The following is a 21,951-nucleotide window of genomic DNA, read 5'->3' as shown; positions in this document are numbered from 1 at the left end:
TAAAGTCTCTGGATGCTGTCTCCCCATGTTGTCACGAAAAAAGCTGACAATCGAATATTTATTCACACTAGGGATGCAACGAGTGACGGGAGCAAGTCTGTAATCATCAAGGCTAATGACACAGATGTGCTAGTCATAGCAATATCTGTACTGCCATCCTTCCAGAAACTAGGTCTTCAAGAAATGTGAATTGCCTTTTGTCAAGGAGCCCATATGCGATGGATTCCAGTCCATGAGGTAGTTTCTGCAATTGGGCTTGAGAAAGCTAGAGGGATCCCCTACTCTCACACATTCACTGGATGTGACATGTCTGCTTTCCATGGGAAACCGAAGAAATCTGCATGGCAGACTTGGAATGTATTGGATGATATTACTGAAACATTCATCAATCTCAACCAGCATCCAACATTGATTCGTGATCTTGACATTCAGAGGCTGGAAAGATTCGTTGTCCTCATGTTCGACAGATCAAGCGCAGCCACTGGTGTGGACGAACCAAGACTAGATCTGTTTGCCCGCAAGCAGAGGCTGTACAATTCAATTCCACCAACACAGGCACCCCTAAGAGAACATGCAAAGCATGCAGCCTACCAGGCTGGGATCATCTGGGGCCAGGCAACCCACTGTAATCCACACATGAGCATCAAGCTGAATGGGGGTGGGCACAGAAAGGAGAAGCATGGCAGATACATCGGTCGACACTACCACCGATTGCCGCCAGCTGTCAAGAATTGACAAAGTGCTCCTGTAAGAAGGTTTGCAAAGGAGGATGCAAGTGCTCTCAGGCAGAGCTTCCCTGCACATCACTCTGCAGCTGCATATGTGCACAGTAGCAGATCGAGAAACAACAGTATGCATAACTTTGAAAATGAACTAGCCAGGACAAAACTTATGTAAAGAAAGACAAACATCTTGGTGGTCATCTTGAGAAATATGTCTCAGAGTGCTTTTTAAACAGGAAAACATAATTCAGCAGGCTTCAAAACATAGGAATCCACACTTAGATCATGCAAATCAGACAACTACAAATATTTCTAAGCAAAACTTCTACTTCAGGTGGTTATTTTTGTGGCCATCTTGAAAATGGCTGCCATCTTGGATTTTCAGTTGGTTAATCGAGCAGATTTGATTAGTATACCTTGGAAGACACTTGTGCCAAATTTGATGCTTGTATCATCATTTGCAGGATTTTTCTGTTATCTGCCCCACTACCTGGATTCCTGCGGATATGTCTTCTTTCAGGATCGATGCCACCCGCCCGCCCTTAACTAGATCCTACCGAGGACCATATCGAGTTATCCATCAATTGGAGAAGGCATTCCTCATCGCAATCAACGGCCGCAAGGACTAGGTCTCAATAGGCCGGCTGAAGCCTGCCTTCATTCATGACGAAGACAACACCGCAGAGGGACCTTGCATGACCCCTCCTCAGAATGAAAACTCACCGGAACCCGCCATCACACCCAGACGTCGTCAAGGCCGCTCAGGGACAGCAGTCGAACCCCCCAGGTCTCCCACTAGGGGAGGCATCCTGCTGTCCGACTCTTCAGAAGACGAGGAGTCAGAGGACGTCCTCCGACAGATGGCGTCATGGACCCGCAGACTTCTCCACCCTCCAGCAAGATACCGATGACCAATCATCCAATGATTATTGTCATAACCATTGTATTGTCGGGGGTGGGGGGGGGGGGGGGGGTCATTGTACATACCTTTATATATATATACCCAAAATGTAGAGCAGTTTGCGGCGTTTCCGCTAATATATATACCATCAAAATATGTATCGTGTATGCTTAATTATATGTATATTTTTAGGTGCGAGAAAGCACAATCACAACGGGACTCCGTTACCTTTTGCATGCGCTCTCTCTATGTCTCTGGTTGATCTTCACAGATGTTGACTCCAAACATTCATGTAAACTGTCATGAAAAGAGCTATTTCCTTATACCAATGGGAACAAAATGTCCATTTAGTTTTAAAAATATTCAAAGAGTATTTCATTCAAGCTTTACTAACACTTAGAAAAAAAATCATGTGCCTTTTTATTCAGGAATTTGCAGAATGTTAAATTTTTACATTTGGTGGACAATCATGAATGTAAATGTTTAAAGGTCAAAGGTTAAATAATAAATGTGCCACTCCAATAACTAATAAAGGTTATAGCACAGAAAAACATTGCAAAATTAATAATATGGGCTTCTACTAATGTTTTATTGTAATAATTGTTGTTCCTCCAAGAAAATTACTATATTTTACCCAACCAAAACTTGACTAAAAAGAGAAAGTTAGAAAATTTGACTACCAAATAATGGCTGTACGTAAGAGATAATTATTTCATTCGTATATAGTAGAATGAACCACAGTTTTATTGTGATGTATATAGACCAATGGACTGACGTCTTGCAATTTGACTTAATAAATTGTTTTCTTTCAGTATTTTATATTAATCTCATAACTTATGTGAGTTTCAAGTAAATATTATTTGGTGTACACTAAATAGTGTAGACGAGAAAAATAAGTAAATTACTGGCACACCAAAAAATGGTTGATATTGGTGATGTTTTGCTTACATTTCTTTCGTCTGGCAGCGTGGCCGCTCGCCGCACTGATTACCCTTGCCTACGTCACAAAAGACAAAACATCGAATAGGCCTTCTCTCTCGGTGGCCCCGGAAGATGATTCGTCCGCGGGGAAACTTTGCCTTTGAGGAAAGGCATCCCACACAGGGCCTTTATTATTTGGTAATTCTTGGCAATAACTGTGCACGGCCTGCAAGGAACGGTTCCGCGAATACGACAGCCACTAGGGATTGGTTTGTTTGTATGATGTTTTTACGTTGCATGGAACCAGTGGTTATTCAGCAACGGGACCAACGGCTTTCCTTGACTTCCAAACCACGTCGAGAGTGAACTTCTATCACCAAAAATACACATCTCTCGCTCCTCAATGGAATGGCCGAGAATCGAACCAGCGACCACCGAGGTGGGGCGCCAGCACCATACCAACCACGCCACCCAGGCGCCCACTAGAGATTGGGACGTCCAATGTAGTACTTCGAGGTGTTTAGTACTGGCCCCTGTGGGTTGATTACAGTCGACCCCCCAGATATAACGGTAAATTCTTAATAAGCAACCGAAACACTATAAGAAACTGTAATTTACAAAGAAATGCCCGACGCGGAGTTATTTCCTAGATCTATCATTTATTTTTTTTTTTTTTTCATAAATACGTAAATGTATATTTTTAATTTTAAGAGATCCCATCCAAATTCATATTGTACTTATTCGATTATTGCTTTCAGAACCACACAGTCTTTATTTTCAGATAATATTGCAACTAAAAAAAATCTTCTACCGAGAAAGCAAAGATTGATGAAAAAACTAGGCTAAATGTGATAATAACGAATGTAGATCTTCAATAGAGCTACTATGGTCTGCGGCTGCTGCTGCTGCTGGAACGTGCCGACGTGAGTCTGTCAAATATCTAATGGTGGTGGTGTCATTGAAATCGATCGCCAGTTGGCTGCTCGTCGTAAGTAATCACATCGTTCCGTCCTCCGAAAGTTTTTGAGATCGCCCCTTCCCCATTCACACACACGCACAGAAATGAAATGATGGGCAACTTGAAGCACCAACTTGAGGTGGAAGCGAATGTAGTTTCCTAACTTTCATTTCAATAACGGCATTTCTTGACTTGCAAGAAGCCTACAGAATAAATGAGCTTCCAATTCGAGAACTTGGATGATTGAATACTCAAGCATCGATGAGGCTTGTCAACATGAATGAAGGATCTTGCTTAACTGGGCATGAGGAAGAATAATCTCCGACAAACAATGATTCGAATGCTGCAGATGGCGACACAATGCGCTCGAAATCAGACTCGAATTTAGGCTGTCAATATGAACAACACTCATTCAGTCCAACTGTCTCCTGTAGTGTTGCCAGAGATGGGGATTTATCCCTATTTTTAGGAATTTTGGGTTGCTGATGGAGATATGGGGCGTTATGTATACTTAGACTCAAATCTGGGGATTATTTGTCACTAATGCTCGAATATCTTAATTTAAGCCTAAAAAAGGAAAAAAATATTATAAAAATAAAGAATCCTTCACTCTAAGTGATACTGGAACGAGGACGCTTGCTTTGATTTTCCATTTGATAAGATAATGATTAGTCAAATGAATTCCAGCCCCTATGTTGATAGGGAAGATGATTCTGATTATAGAACTTATTTTCATACTGTTACCAATTTTCATATTCATTACTCTATTATTTTAATTTACGAAGGCAAAATGTCAATCTTTATTTTGTATAAGGCAAGTATTGTTAATTAGCAAGTTTTTTGTAATCAAATTATTTTTTTTTGTCAATGAAAATGCCATTATTGTGATTTAGTTCTTCCTAATATTGTAAATTTTGAAAATATTAAGTCAATTATAAAAAAATAATGTAGAATTTTGCTTCACTTTTCCTAAAATTGGTTTTTTCTTTCCTACGTGTATATATATATATTATATATATATATATATATATATATATATATATATATATATATATATATATATATATATATATATATGAGAGAGAGAGAGAGAGACTAGCAGCAGCAACTGGGCATGGAGAACGATTATCTGTGCCAGTCCTTAATACGCGCGAACTTAATAGTGTCCAGATACCCATGCCGAAATATCCCTTGAAATGGGGATATTTTTCTTCACTTATCCCCATTTTAATAATGATATATATATATATATATATATATATATATATGTACTATATATATATATATATATATATATATATATAGTATACATATATATATATATATATATATATATATATATATATATATATATATATATCATTATTAAAATGGGATAAGTGAAGAAAATATCCCCATTTCAAGGGATATTTCGGCATGGGTATCTGGACACTATTAAGTTCGGCGCGTATTAAGTGTATATTATATATATATATATTATATATATAATAATATATATACACACTATAATATATATATAATTATATATATATATATATATATTTATATATATATATATATAGATAAGCTGAGAATGAGAGAAAGGTCGGCAACCCGTTCAGGTATCGTCGACTTCACCAAGGTCCTTCGGAGAAAGTCTAGCGAAGTTTAGGTCAACTGAAATGAAGTATGCTTGGGATCCACCAGAGGGCGTCCTCGCCTCGCGCGTCGTAGTTTATTCCGGTGTTAGGTTTATAGACAGTGTTATGTGGAGAGAGATGTGAACCGTCTCTTTTTCTCTCGCAAGGATAATAATAGCCTACTTCACTAACATTCTCATTAATAAGAGTAAGTACAAAGCATCGAGCTCACACGTTTGTTGGTAGTATCCATTATTTGAATTCATTTCAAAAAGCAGTCGCATTTCCGAGATTTTACTGTCTAGTTACATGTTACTGAACGTCACAGTTATGTGTAACTTGGTCCTTCCTCTATTTAAGGAAATTATCTGTGCCATATAAAGTAAAATGACACTAATTCACGTCACAAATGTCTCTCGGCTTCGGAGGGAGAATATAAATTTTGGTGCATCTCGTTATCCACCTTGATTTATGAGCTCTTTCGGTGAATGACAGTCAGATATGAGCTGATACAAGACCCCTTTTTTTTTTAAGCATCGACACAATTTCCTTCTTGCGGAAAACAGAAAGAGTCAAACAAAAAAATAAATCAGTTGTAGCTTTGGCTGCGGCGCAGACGAACAGAGAACCAACACGCCCGCTCTGTCCTCCTCTCACCAACAGTAACCTGATGATCACTTTCCTTTTCTGGCAGTGCTTCCTCCTCCTCACCCACCCCTCCCCCTCCCCCTCCCCATCTTCATCATCGATGATCATAATCATCACTTCTGATTTCCCGATAAATGAAGCTCATCAATATCATTCATTAGTCATCTGTGCCAAATTCATGTGTCACATGATTTAAAAATCGCCATGATAATAATAAACTAGAGAAATAATGACTCTTCATCATAATCTATCGTGGTATGTTCATTGCAGATTCTGCATGTCATAATAACCGCGACAAAACCCAATTTCTCTCGAATTATATATATATATATATATATATATATATATATATATATATATATATAACTTCTTAGCCTCTCGGGTCCTCAAACCCCCTTTTTTTAATAATATGCTAACTCCGCCAACTTATTTCTAGTGGAAATGCCTTTGGCCATCTGAGTTTATTTATTTTTTAAACTAAATCTAATATTAAAAATGCCTTATTGTAACCAATAAGATATATATATATATATATATATATATATATATATATATATATATATATATATATATATTATGCTATAGTGGACGCAATCATTGTGGCGAAAAAGATGGACTTGGTGAACTGAATGCATAACACTGTTACTTGGTCAAAAACCTTAAGAAATAACACCACAAAACTCCCTTTGGGGTTTCTAAATTACGGGGCGATATCTCTCAACCCAATTCATTATTAACGAGGATAATACACCAATATCATTAATGAATAGTACCACAATAAAGTACTTTCACTTACTGAGCAGTCCTTTAGACATGAACTCGGATCATAAGTCGCTATACGAGATGCGACGAGAGGTACGCGCCCCTCTCTCTCTCTCTCTCTCTCCTCTCTCTCTCTCTCTCTCTCTCTCTCTCTCTCTCTCTCAAAATGTTACGAGTACTCATGGGTTGATTTTCTTCTCTCAAAATATTGCGAGTACTCATGGGTTGATTTTCTTTCTCTCAAAATATTGCGAGTACTCATGGGTTGATTTTCAGACCTAAGAGGACCGCTGTGTTACCTCGTTTCTACAAACTACTAACGTAACTTTAAAGTATGAACACAATAAACGTTTATCAGATCAATTTATATTTACATTCCATAAAACTGAAACACTGGAAAAATGAAATAAAATGGAGGGATGTTGAAACGCATTTGATAAATTTAAAGTTAAAATTAATTTTATTACTAAAAGTTAAACATGTCAAAGAGTAATAACGTAAGCGACAAATGAAATTAATCACTCAATGGGAATAATAACTCAATGGCCCTCAAATGAAACAAATTACAACAAAATTCAAAGAATACTGGCGATCGCCTTCTAAATCCACACATACTTCACTACACAACACTAGATGACAGCTGGGTCACCTCAAAACTCAAAAGTTGAGCCAAGAAGCTGCTTCCTTCCGTCAGAATCCGTCCTGCATTCGGGTTTTGTTGGGGAAAAGAGACAAGTTACACAATTACCACGAATGCAGAACTGACTTGCAAGGCTTTCATGAACAAAAAACTTCATAATAATGATCAAGGTCGTTGTCAAAAATAAATTCCAAATATGATAGTGTACAATTTCAACACATTTTTACTGAAAAGATATAATATCGCTAAATTTACTCTAGAATATAAAAATATACTGAAAATTATATCATATAAGTTAAAACTGCAAAACAAAACCGTTCAGATACTTAAAAACACGATATATGTCCGAAGTAATTGGAATTTCTCAGATGGATTCGTTCATAGAGATGAAGTAGATAGCATGTGAATTTCTGATTTTAGTACTATGTATCACGACGACAATATTTACTCGTTTTGCTTCATGAACGGGGATATATTGCATCATCGTAAGTGGTGAATGCAATTATTTTAGTTTCTACAAACTTATGTTTGTATTCCAAAGCGATTAAAGTTAGCGGACGTCAATGGCACTCAATGTTGCAACGGTTAAGGTAGGTTGAATAAATCTAGTTGCATCCGCAAGAGCGTTTTCTATGATGTGAGGAGGAGCCCTAGAACTTCGAGCGGGAAAGCGCAAGTCACTGGATACTGGCTACTGTAACGGATTTCACACTTTGATTACTTTGACGTTGACTTGGATCGAATGCTAGTTGCTGTTTACAAAGCTGCTGTCTTTAAACATAAATCTTAATCAAGGTTAAAGTAGCATGTCAGCTCAAAGATTTTCTGGCTATATGCTCCCATTACAAAGCAGTTCGTAGTAGCCTACAGCCCTACACGACTGTACTTCTTTGCCGCAAGGCTGCAAGATCTCCCACGATATAAAAGTTTAATTGCCTGTGCATTACATATTGAGTTATTTGTGGTAATAAATATTTTTACTTAACACAGCTTTTTTCGTGAATGATTTGTGGATGAAACCCGATTTTCAAAAGTAAAGACTATATTAAGAGAGCAAGAATGACCGCACCCTGTGTCTAAAATTTTCCACGTCTTTTTACAATCTTTGAATGCTACGGCAACTGTCGAATGTATTCATGATTAGGGTATGAATTTCTTATCTAGCATAGTGCAGCACGATCTTGGCAGTCATATCATATCGCGCAAGCATAGGCCTATCGATAGAGATACTTAATTCATTTTATTTTCTTCTGCCTTTCCCCCGTCACAAGTCCGTCACCAGTACTATAATTCTCTCTCTCTCTCTCTCCACTTCTAAAACATACTTTAAAAATATATATATTACCACTCAATCTCCCAAAGAAAATATAATAAAATCAAGTAGTTATCAATAGGCCTAAGCTTTCACATGAGCAGATTTTGCTCCTCTCTCTCTCTCTCTCCACTTTTAAAACACTTTTGAAAAAATATCATCACTCAAGTCTCTCAAAGTAAATATAATGAATTAAGTATCTCAATAGATAGGCCTATGCTTGCGCTCTCTCTTCTCTCTCCCCACTTTTGAAACATTTGAAAAAAATATTATCACTTAATCTCTCAAAGTAAATATAATGAATTAAGTATCTCTATCGATAGGCCTATACTTGCGCGCTCTCTCTCTATCGTCATAATATTTCATTCTTTACTGTATTGTTCCTCACGATTTCCACAAGTACTGGCCAAATTTTAAAACCCTTTCTCTCATTGTTTAAGATCCGTCTTTAATTACTCATGAATTTTACATCAGTTTAGTGTCAAACATTACTCATAAATAAGGTTTCACAGTAGGTTTTAAAAAAGGATCATCGATGTTTTACCCTGAACTGACGTTACCAAACCAAGGACCTCAACAGAACCCTCATGGTGTAAAGTTTATGGAAATCTAGAAAGCAACAAATGCTATGATTTTGAAGCTCCGTCCCCTTTCAAGAGTTGGCAGATGTGGCATTATTGAACAATATATGTCCGAAGATTTAAAAACCTGTATCTTAACTTTCCTTGCCGAGTGTACATTGTATAATATATATATATATATATATATATATATATATATATATATATATATATATATATATATTTCCTATGTATGTATGTTTGTATATTAAGTACGTGTGTATGTATGTAAGTATGTGTATCGATATACAGGGTGTAACATGAGTTTACGCAAATATTGTGGGAAATGAAAGAAAACGTTATTCAGAGCAGAAAATCTTTTGAGAACATAGTTAGGCTTCGTTGGTGAGGAAATTTTTGAAATAATCGTTATATCTATTTCGCTGCTTTCATGCAAAGGGAGGTAGGTACATCCTGGGATGTTTTGGGGTCGGGGGCTGGGGAGAAGATGGAGTGAATAGGCCGATGTGGATAAACATAGTCCTTAAATTATCATTTCAATATTAAGTTTCAAGGTAGTTGAACTATTCCATTTGTTAAATTTTACAGAAAAACATTGGAATCTCACAAAATGCTATTAAATTAAAAAAAAAAAAAAAAAAAAAAAAAAAAAAAAAAAAAAAAAAAAAAACGATATCTTAACAGCGTGAACCAGGCGACCTCACGTTACCTTTTCCTGTATTGGTTTTCTCGCTGAGGTCCCACACACACACACCAGACACTTCTTTAGTCAAAATCGCTGGTTGCAGGAACTGCAGAAACGAAAGTGTCTTTCTATTGGAACCTTTTTTGCGTCAGAGAAGTATACTAGTAAGACCAGTTAGAAGTTCCTCGCTGGACGAGTGGTTTTTGCGCTTAGCTGCCAAATCGGTGGTCCGAAGTTCGATTCCCGGCTCGGCCAACGCGGAATCAGAGGATTTATTTCTGGTGATAGAAATTCATTTCTCGATTTAGTGTGGTTCGGATCCCACATTAAGCTGTAGGTCCCGTTGCTAGGTGACCAATTGGTTCCAAACCCTGATGGTAAATGGCAAATTAGGGTAAACTAATGATAACGAATCTAAACCAAAACAAAAAGAAAAGGGCAAAGTTCTAACACAACAAACTCGTAATGTGTGAACAAGCGATGCCTTTATCCCTTCCAGGGCCCACTGTGGTACGTGCCCATATGGCGTTATGCCATTAGGTGTCACAAACAAACTCAATTCACCAATCTTGCCCATACCGAGGATGAACAAGCTAAAAAAAATCTGCCACAACCAGGATCACTATTAATTGTATCATCGGCCATAGTACAACCTTTGCGCTGCAAATACTCTTTTACGTTAGAAATTCCAACATTGTGAATGGGAGTGTTTACATCATTATAAACAACGAGTTTAGTGTGTATTACTCTGGCACCCATATGTATTCTACATAAAACGACATTGTACTCACCTTGCACAATTTCGAGCTGAATGGTGCATTACTCAATGAAATGCATTTGATAACTGGCAATCCCAATTTCTTCACAATCCAACTTGAGATGAAACTGTGTTGTCTACCGGTATAAAAAATATACTCTGGTGGAAAGGGGTTTGCTACATGGATTCACGGTAGCTGTAACAGTTGGTAATAGAGTAGCCGTCTTCGGTCAAAGGTTCATCCTTGACCATCTTTGCTGTTACACATGGTTTCTCATCTTTGGCTTTTGGCAGTGTTCTTTGACTCACCCTTCAGTTGGTGCCTGGGTTCTTCACAGGCGGCGAGACAACTTGTGTTGTTTTTGAGGACTGATAACTGGGGTTGGTGGTGGGTGCGATGGATCTGGGTTGCGCACTGTCTTTCTCACAAATCAAACTGTGATGTCATCCATCACATAACTTACAATTATGCTTTACGTTACATTGCCAACTGGCATGACCGGATGCTAGGCAGTTGAAACATTTCCAATTCAAAATTAACTGACATTATTTAGCTGCCATGGTAGAGTACTTTACACAATGAGACACGGTGTGATTGCCGTTGCAGAATGGGCAAGCAGTTGCATGGTTAGCGTTTGCTTTGGATCCCTTCTTATGGGCAGTTGGTAATTCCTCTCCCCTCTGCAACTCATCATCCTCCATTGATCTTATAATGAAATCCAGCACTTCAAACAAATTTTTATGTAGGAGTTATGGGGATTCCATTTGACAATGTCCTTGAGGATTGAGAGAGAGAGAGAGAGAGAGAGAGAGAGAGAGAGTGTGTGTGTGTGTGTAATTGGTGGATGGATGGTTAATGATTGAATTGGCTGTTGGTGAGTTCTGGGTTGTCTGCTGGTGCAGCTGGAGTTAGTTGCTAAGATCAGAGTTTTGAGTCAGTCTTTGGTCATAGCCTGTGATAATCAGTAGTGTCGGCAGCAGTCTATGAAGAGTGTTGAAAGCATTGAAAGTCAGCTGGTTAGTGTGTTAGTGATTTGTTGTTTAGGTGTTGTTAAGTTTTGTGTTGCTTGCTTTAGAGTTGTTGTGCATGTGTTGTTGGATTTGTTGTGCTTATGAGTTTCTGTTGAGTTACATGTGCGCTGTTGTGGTTGTGTTATGGTTGAGGGTTGTTGTTAATGAGTTGTTGTGATTTATTGGTGGTGTTAGTGGGTGTGTGTGTTGGCTTGTGTTGTTAGTGATTGTTTGTGCAGTGGTCTTTTGTTGTGCTTGTAGTCCTTGTTTGTTTGCTGTTGTTTGTTGAGTTTGTGGCGTTTATATTCCCTTGGTTGTTTGGTGGTTGTGGGTTGTGGTCCTTTTGGTTGTTGGGTTTCGTGGGGTTGGCGGTCCTTGGTTCATTTGGTTGGTGTTCGTTGTTGCATAGCCCTGAGTATGTGGAGTTGGGTGAGTACATGTGTTGTGTTTTTTCTGTGGGGAGGTAAGTCAATTGTCCTGTGTGTATTCCATAGTGTAAAGAGGAAATTGTGGCAGAGGGTGAGTTTGGCAGCCGGATTGGTTAGGTTTATGTTGGGGGGGATTTTGCCTGCTTGTTTTTTCAGCATGTGATTCCGCCACATCGTTCAATGAAAAATCACATTTACGCAGATACTCAACTAATTTGTAATAGACTTGTCCTTGCCACAACTTCTAATTAATAAGACTTAATAACATGTTCTAAAGGGGCCACAATAATACAAAGTGTTGCAAGTCTGTGTATAATTTTTAAAACTTTACAAAAAGCTTTCGAACCCTTCCCTGGGTTATGCTAGCCTTGCATTGGCACAGGCTCTTGCATCTAAATAGCCCCTAATGTGGGCAAAAAAAAAATTAGGCTCTGTTACAGATCACCTAGCCTATGGTAACTTTTGTGCTTTCATTATGCAGAAGGTTAGAGGGTTGTTGCGAGTGACCCAGAACTAAAACGTTGAATACCATAATTGAGCTGCCATTGCTTGGTGACTGGTTCGAAGGACCAAAATTTCGTGAATGTTGTTTGCGACTGTTTTCAGGTTTGTGCCAGATGGAGGGAGGCTTGATAGCCTTACCTTACGGGACAGGTTTCAGCCCGTGCACAAGGACAACTTGAATGGTAAACATGGAGGATTTTAACAATTTTATTACAAACCTAGAATTTACTAACGTCAACAGAGAAACAAAGCAGTGATGCATGTATTTAGGTAGCAGTGCACCTCCAATTTACATTAATTTAACGTGGTCACGCAACCACTCAAAAAAACACAGAAAAATCACTTAAATTGAATCACTCTTTCATTAAAATAGCTAGGGACACATTACCAAAAGTTGATTAAACAATGACAGCAAAGGTTTAAATCAATTAGCCCAATGATGGCAAAAGGAAAGAACGATTAATTACTGTACATAATGATGGCATCACTTGCAACTCCCCTCATGGATATGTCTCGCTTGTGCACCACATACACGACCCGGAAGAGCTACTGACTGAACTGAGTTAATTAGAAGGACGAGGATGTTCAGTGTGTGCACTTGCCTTTCATACCTGGACAGATCGGGTTAAACAATTTCCTGGTAATTGTTCCACCTCAAAAACGAAGCATTCTTCGTTTTTTAGATGATTTACACAACAATAAGAATTCTGTCATTAATCCATGGGGGGACGAGGCAAAGTCTAATAAATGTGAACTGACAATAGAGAACCATTCTGCTTTTCTCGCCAAATTGCCTGATACGTGGCAATACACCTTAAATTGAAAAGCGGGAAGTGGATGGGTGGGCGGGATTAAGTCACGAAACACTCATGCACTAGTTTTTTGTGACAAGGTTCACCTGAATACTGAGGTGTCACAGGGAATTCATGCGTTCGAAACAGTTCACTTGAATCACTATACAATAATAATTATCGTCTGATGTTGTCAAGCGAGTTCACCATTTTGAATTTAAGCACAAAGACTTTCTCATAGCTATTCAGAGCGGTATGTCAGAATGATTTCAGGAAATTTTACTACATTTTAATAGTCTTAAAATCGATTTCGTTGGAAATGTTCACACATTCGGAGGGATGGCAAGCAGTGACTGCACTCTTCAAAACTAGAATATGTCTATGTTTAACTAAAAGTTACAGTATGATAGGCTATACGAGTCATTTTGGATTTAATTTGCTGAGAATTTTCTTAAGAACATTATCTCCTTTCGAAATAACAGGTTCATAAACAATGACATATAGACCTATAATGTCCTATTTCTTTTTTGTCAGTTTACACAACTTATGCATTTGGGTTATAGGTCTATCTTTTAGTCAGCCGTTTTATTGTGGTTCTTGTTGTGATTATTCTTGTTTTTGTTGCTGCTGTTACGTTAGTGTCTTCGAAATTGGTTCATATGGTAACCTAACATTGCAGAATATACATAGACCTATACATATTCATAAAATACTGGTGTAAAGAATTATCTGCCTACTCTTGTTAACTGAAATTTAGTCATTTGTTTTGATTAAAAGTAATCAAGATCTTTATTAATGTAGTCTAAGCTAGATTATTCTCATAACAGTGCACACACACACACACACACACACCCAGAATTTACTGACTCTTATGTATCCTTTTGTCCAACAGAGCATGGCTGCCCGTGGCATATTTTCCAAGGGGTGTGGGGTCGGTCAAATCTTAATACATACATGAATAGTTTCTGGTACCAAGCAGACAAACACTTTTGACCCTTTGAACTAGAAGGGTAATCCAAAACAGTATCAGCTCGTGCATTTCTTTAATAAATAAAGCAGATACATATATGTATATACGGGATACGCCTATGTATAGATGTTATATCCTGCGATGTTGTACGCAAGTATCTGTTTGTATACTTCCCATTCTCGTCGGAGTGACATCGATTGCAGAGAGAGTTTCTAAGTTTCGTTAGTATCTTCTTTGAGTGTAGAGGTGAAGACTTTCAAACTCATGGTTGTCAAACTTAACATATTTGTGAAACTACATCTCTTGAGTAGAGGAAGAAGTGGTTCAGAGAACTTGTCTCGATGAGTGGAAGTAGAGAACTAAGTTACAAAGCATTTACAAAAGATAGAAGAGCAAAGCTTAGCTCAGTATACATAACATACAGACAGATGAACATGTGACTAGGAAGTCACGTGGTTGTCTCTGTGGGTTATAGGTCACCATGTTCTCAGGCGAAGGCACTGTGACCTGTTTTACAAGACAATGCTTTTGATTACCACAGGCAAATGCAAACCAGGGCATCGCAGATACAACGCGGCAGCGTCTAGATTGCATTCCTTACCTTTCCTTATCACACTCCTTGTTCTCGCCAGTGACCCCTTTGGTCATGGGCTTATTTACATATATGGAATATATATGTATGTTAAAATGTAATCATTACATATCTACAGGGAAATCCCTAACGAGGTCAAATGACACTCATTTAAACAAAATGAAACAAACATCTAATTGATAACATAACCCACTATTGTTCCATTGAATGCCCTCTCTGGAGTTGGCTGAAAGTAAGTTTCAGCTTGGCTAAGGTAAACTCTCGTGGTTACAAAAATATACTTTTTATTTCCCAAAATTAGCTAACATTAAAATGGAATCAAATTTATTAAACCTGACTCAAAAATAAACCTTAAACTATCATATTCCTCTCAAAATCATATTTAAGAAAGTACCTCCTTATCCCCTAAGTGTCCAAACATTCATAGTTTATTAATAATTAAAATCAGTCAGAGAAACCCATAGGTGACTTTGAATCCATCTGAAATAAAGAGACCATAATTATGACACCACAAAAATATTAAAGCTCGTCAATTAAGAATGTGTGCCGCACCTCACTTCCCTTTCTCTAGACTCAAGTAATTGTCACTTCAAATGTTAACTTTTCAAAGTTAATTTTTACGGTACCTTGTCCGACAGATCTGCAACTCCTCTTCCAGCACCTCCTTTGTGGTGTGGTCCACGCTCTATCAATCAAAATCAGTGAATTCCCCCTTTGCAACTTGCTTCAGGTTATGTGTCATTTTCTTTTCATTACGAACACACACACTCACCGATTGGCACACAAGAGACATACATGCTACAGACATGAAACTTGAGATCTTCGAAGCGTGTCATTGACCCCAAGGTGCACTGGTAAGCTGTCCTGTTTTTTTTTATTTAATTTCAGCATCTTTGAGGAATCCAGCGTTTTGCATCGGTGTCTAACCGACAAGAGCTAAGGTTAACAACCCAATTATTGTTGGAGCCTTTAAGATGGCCCGGCCACCTATGTCTTTTGTGCACCCTTGTCGCACACCACATTGGCTACTGGTATATACTAGTTCATAATATTAGCAAGATAGCTCCTATAGCACATATTTCGACTATCACTATAGCTATTATAACTGCAATCACTGGAACTGTGTAGCGTTTGTCAAAGAATTCATCACCATCGTTGTCCTCTAGCGGTGGAACCATAACCGTCTCCTATGTAGGCGGAACTTTAACCACCTCGTGGTCCCATGTAAGTGTTTCACAAGCACCTTTGTTGGATAACTGTAGATCCCAGCTGAGTGCGTGAACCATCTCGAAACGACTCTGCATGCCCCATTATTAAGTGTCTGCAACCCTTGTAGGTGTATCCTATCACCCTTGTTGCTGAACTGTAGATTCGACATCTTCTGATGAAAAAATTGTAACCACCACCTCGTTGTCAACTTGAAATATCCCGTGACTCCCATGCAAGTGTGTCTTACACCAGCCTCGTAGAAGATTGTAAACTCCTGATTGGCCCCAGAATGTATCCTGTGACATCGTCGCCCATTTGAAGATCCGACCCCTGGCGTTGTAGATCCTAAGTTGCTTTCGTTGTCACCCTCGCGCGAGGTTGGGAATTCTCTAAAGCCATTGTGTGTCTGTATTTGAAAAGTCTACATGATCTTAAAACAAAAATTAATAAAGTCTTGCTTTAACATACGAATCTGTCATAAACTATTAAATATACCCAATCTCATAGTCAATTATTAAGGACTAAAATTCCTCATTAAAATAAAATATATTTATCCATTGAATCTTCGTAATTAATCCTGTATCTGATAAATATGCTATCAAAAACCCCATAATGTTTATACAGCAAACCTCTGTAATGTTTATACAGCTAACCTCCATCAAAAATAATGCTAAATATCCCTTCTATCTTACGTATCCCAAGATAAATTCTACCTCCTTTCTATAATAGAAATCCGATTACAAGTTTCCCTTGTAGGAAAAAAAATAATAATAATTAAACTTTTCCCATTAAAAAATGTATAAGGAGAAGAAAAATATAATTCAGCGCTTTTCCATATAAAAAGTAGTATGTATCATCACGCAAAATGCTGCCGAAACATATCACTATCGACCCGAATTGACCCCTTAAATTCTTCCCCATGGAATGTCATCATTGACATTCCTGAAAACGGTGCAAACCTCTGAGTAATCGACTCCAAAAGAAAATATCAACAATCGGTCTTATCACAGCTTTGTCAGCATTAAACCACCTGTGTATACAACATGTGCTCAAATCGCACCATGAACTTGTCTAGTCAGACTCGTAAACTCAGAAATCAATATTCCTTCAAATGGCCCAAAAAATCATTTATGAAATCTTCGATGGGAATCCTCAATAAATCTTACTGATACTATAGAACCACATTCCTCAAAAATTATCCTCAGGACATCCTCGTTGTTACCTCAAGGGTACCCAAAAATTGTCCTCGAAAACGTAACTCATTCATGATACTGCCACATGTAGTATATAAAGCCCCAATAATCACCTAGTCCAGATATAAACCACAGAAAACCACAATTCAACAATTATATACTGCCAAATATAACCACTGGTGAATATAACCTCATAAAATACAACCCCTTTATAGGGCCCATAAAACCACAATGCACTAGTGCCACCCCCAAGGGCCATAACACCAAAAAGAACCACAATCCCCACCTCTTTGGCTCGTAAAACCACCGATCACCACCAAAAATTATAGCCACAAAAAAATTCACCGCCAAAATAGCCACAAAAAATTCAGCCCCAATAAAACAATACCGCCAGGAATCACCACCAAGGACCTCTTATAATATTTCTCATATTTTCCACCCCGGTTTTAATCATGAAATAATTACTTCTGGTTTTTATGCCAAATTACCGCAGTTTGCGCATAAGAAAAATAGTAGAAGAAATGAAAGGGGAAAAAACGTTACCTTAAAATGATTAATCACATTTCGTCAGCAATTTGCAAAATCTGAGAAAATGCAACTGTGCAATGTTATTATTAGTTACTGTAACCAACCCTTTTCAGTTTAGATATATGAGTTCATTTCGACCGACCTGTCTTTTCATCTGAGACTAGAAATCTGTATCCTGTCTTTTCTTCAGTAACTCTAAAAGGACCTTCAAATTTCGGACTCAATTTGTAATTTAGTTCATTTCTCACATTGATTTTTAAAAATACAGTCTCCAACAGCAATTTTAACATCGAATGTTTTTTTGTTACTTCTTTCCACCATTTCTCCGGTTGTAGCCTTGAGATTACGGCTGAGACAAGCATGTCTCTCCTTTGCTCTGGAAATTAATGCTTCGATTGTATCCTCTCCGTGATGAGGAATAGTTAACAGATCAAATGTGCCTCGTGCTTGGCAACCAAACAATGCCTCCAATACAGACATTTTTGTGGAATCACTAACCATAGTGTTGATGTTATGTCTAACAACATTTATATATATCTATCCCAGTTTTTATAATTTCCTCCTACAGTCTTACTGCGAGCTTCGAGCACTTTCCTGTTTGCTCGTTCACATTACCCATTAGCCTCAGGTCTGTATGGAATAATTGTTACTTTCTGTATTCCCATGACTTCTGCCAAACATTCTAAAGTTTTGTTTATGAATTCTCTGCCATTGTCGGTCAATAAAACCTCGGGTGAGCCATATCTGCAAATGATACCATTGAAAAATGCTATAGCTACTTCTTCAGTTGTTTTATGCTTAAGTGGAAACAGTTCTGCTATCCTCGTTAGTTCATCTATTATTACCAACAGGTACTTATTCGCATATCTAGATTCACAAAAATTTCCAAGGATATCCATAATAATTATGTATTCTCTGAAAAGGTCTACTTGGTATCGGATATGACCCTAATTTGCAGGAATTTATCCTTGCAGGTTTGCAAGCATTGCATACTGTAGAGTTTTTTTACAAAATTTTCCACATCTTTTCCCATATTTTTCCAAATATATTTAGCCCGCACCTCATTATACGCTTTTTCTATCCCCAAGTGTGGACTACTGAACCTGCAATGTACTATATTCAAAACCATTGGAATTAGGACTTTTGGAATTACGATCTATGTGTTGTCTCCTTTACTTTTACTATTCCTTAATTTATATTTAATTTTCCTGACCAGCATATTACCTTCTAATTCTAAACCCGAAAAAGGTAACTTTTAACCTTTCCTAACTGATTCCCCTCTAAGAAACGCATTTGCGTCTGCCAAAATTTCATCTTCATCCTGCCTTCGTTCTATGAGACTCATATCCCATGGTATAGAATCACTAGTAACTAGCGTTACTTGAGATCCTTCCGTATCATAAAAATTTCTACTAAGGGCATCCGCGACTATATTTTATTTACCTTCTATATATTTGAGCTTTGCATTGAAGTCCCTGATAGTTAAGAACCATCAAGCTCTTTTAGGTGACAAATTGGTAAGGACTTCTACTTTATTCCCTATCAGTAGCATTTTAAAATGAACCAAACTTGATACTATTGCAAAGGCTTCTTTATCTACAGTAGCCATTAATCTTTCATTGCTGCCCTTTGTCATAAATTTCCTTGCTATAAAACGCTATGGGATTGAACCTCCCATAAAATTTTTGCATAAGGCAAGCACCTATACCCTCCTGACTGGCATCAGTCACTAATGTGAATGGTTTGCTGAAATTTGGAAATTTCAGAACTGGAGGATTCATTAAGTGTCCTGGAGTTTTTGAAAACTCTCTTCCTGCAGTTTTCACCAATGAAATTGAACGTCTTCCCTCAATGCATCTGTTAGAGGAGCTGCTATGTTAGAAAATACTTTCACAAACCTACGAAAAAATCCTGCAATCCCTAGGAATGACTTAATTTCTTTATTTGATTTTGGTGTATGTAAATCTGCTATTGCTTTGACTTTATCGTCATTTACTCTAACCCCTTCCTTGGATATGACATGACCTAAATATGTGATTTGCTTTTTCAAGAAGGAACACTTAATTTTCAATCCTGCTAACCTAAGTCTCCTAAGTACTTCCTTAAGCACTTCCAGGTGTTGCACGATCGAGTCTGTTGCAATTAATATATCATCCATGTACACAAAAACATTTTTACCCAATAACCTGTGCAAAACTGTTTACCAACCTGGTAAAGGTCATCGGACTACCCGATAAACCAAATGGCATCCGCGTAAATTTATAGTGTCCCTTGGGCACTGAAAAGGCCATATATTACTTGCTATTTTCACTAAGAGGGATCTGCAAAAAACCCTGCACTAAATCAATTGAGCTATAAATATTATGTCCCTCGATTTCTACAAAAAGATCTGGTATGCATGCGACTGGGTAATAGGCAGGAATTGTCCTTTTATTCAAACGTCTAAAATCGACACATACTCGGACAGAACCGTCCTTCTTAGGCACTGCTAACAGAGGAAAGTTGTATGGAGACACACCAGGTCTAATGATTCCTTCCTCTTCCCATTGATTGACCTCTTTTCTACCTGTTCACTCATTTTGAAAGGTATGCGGTATGCAGGAATAAAAATGGGTTTTGTACCTTTCTCTAGGTTTACCTTATGTTCTAGCACATTAGCCAATCCCAGTTTAGCCCCTCGTAAAGCTACTGTGTGCCCAGATTCTGCCAAGAGCCCGCTTAACACTTGTATATGCTCTTTATAATCTGCATTAGCTAAATGTTCTCTGAATATTTGCTTCCTTGATTGCATTTCTGCCTCTGAAAACCCCGTTTTCCCCTCTACAAGAGCCACTGAACCACTGTCATTACTCCAATCTTGGAGATCTACCACATTTGTATTCTTCTGGTATTTCCTAACTGTATCATTACAGTTCAGTAATTCTACCCATGTAACACAAGTGTTTGATACACTGTTCACTGATGCAGTGCTAATAACCCCTCTTAGTTTCTCACTGCCCTCAATTACACATACTTCCAAGGGTTTTTTCACTTCCCTCAATTTGACTTTTACCATAGTCTTTGAACCTGGCATTAAAATAACATCCTCTGATAAAACACATTTATATTTGTGGTTAGTACCTCCCCATTCCACAATCCCATAAATATCACTGCCCATGGTTTTCATTGCATCCACCATTGTTAGTATCAGTAATAACATTTTTTTATCAGTATTAGAATCAGTACCACCACCCATAACGCCATTGTCAAACCCACCAGAATTGTTGCCACCGTGGCCCTCAATATCTCATTTAATATCACCGCAGTTATTCCCCGTATCATCAGTGTGGGTTTTGGTATCATTACCATTAGCACCGCCAAACACACCCCCATTTTCAGTATTCCCCATATCCTCAGTTTCACTTGCATCCTTATAAGGGATAAAAACACCAGGTATTCCAACCGTTATACCACTAACACTGCATGGACTGATATCTTGTGTCTTCTACATGCAGGATGGCCCAGCAAAAGTCTGTTGCCCAACGCAACCCCTTTTATAACCAAAACTGGTTCTATTAACACTCTATCACCCAGTGTGAATCGTATTCTAACAAAACCCAGGGTGTTTAATCTATGGGCTTGCACATCACACACCGTCTCCGTTGAGGGTTTCAAAGGGTAATGGGAGAACATGGATTGATACAGATTATGGTCCATTAAATTGATAGATGCACTGGTGTCTATAAAGATCGCGATATCTACATCCTCCACTGTTCCGTATACTATAAGCCTGGGCTCTGGGGCATCCCCCACGAGACCACAATGGCACGTACAAATCATCTGCACCCTTTTTGTTGATCGGCTTTCCAAAAATTTTGCCAATCCCTTTGCCCTTTTAAGTGACCTGCCAGGGAAGTTCTCATATTGTAACTCCTGAATTTCTGAGGTGTAGGTCTCACATCTCTCCGTATCTGAGATGGACAAACCTGCCAGCAGTGATCCACACTTTTACACATTCCATAATATTTGACTCTACATACCTTCTTTGTGTGCCCTGGTTTATTACAACTGTAGCAACGCGACTGCTGTTGCCTTTGATCGATCGATCCTCTATTATATTCCACTTTTGCACACAAACAGGGAGAAGGAAATTCTGTCTCTTTGCATCGTATTTCTTTGACCGGTCCCATTAAAAAATGTACTATCCACCGTGGGACATTTGGACATGTGTTTCTGAATT

At 38.1% G+C, this 21,951-nt stretch overlaps 1 protein-coding gene across 1 annotated transcript in view; it reads left to right on the top strand.

Annotated features, from left to right (window-relative positions):
- The first annotated feature begins 5,133 nt into the window (after window positions 1-5,133).
- The window catches only part of LOC135205910 (Y+L amino acid transporter 2-like), a 108,521-nt gene continuing 91,703 nt past the window's right edge, over window positions 5,134-21,951 (top strand). The window contains exon 1 of the mRNA XM_064237135.1: window positions 5,134-5,329. The gene's annotated coding sequence lies outside the window, so the exon portion shown is untranslated. The remainder of the gene's footprint in view (window positions 5,330-21,951) is intronic.

The sequence above is a fragment of the Macrobrachium nipponense genome, chromosome 11 (genome assembly GCF_015104395.2).
Source record: "Macrobrachium nipponense isolate FS-2020 chromosome 11, ASM1510439v2, whole genome shotgun sequence".
NCBI classification, from domain to species: Eukaryota; Metazoa; Arthropoda; class Malacostraca; order Decapoda; family Palaemonidae; genus Macrobrachium; species Macrobrachium nipponense.
The sequence above is the reverse complement of the archived record's forward strand: the minus strand, read 5'-3'. Positions and strand labels throughout refer to the sequence as shown.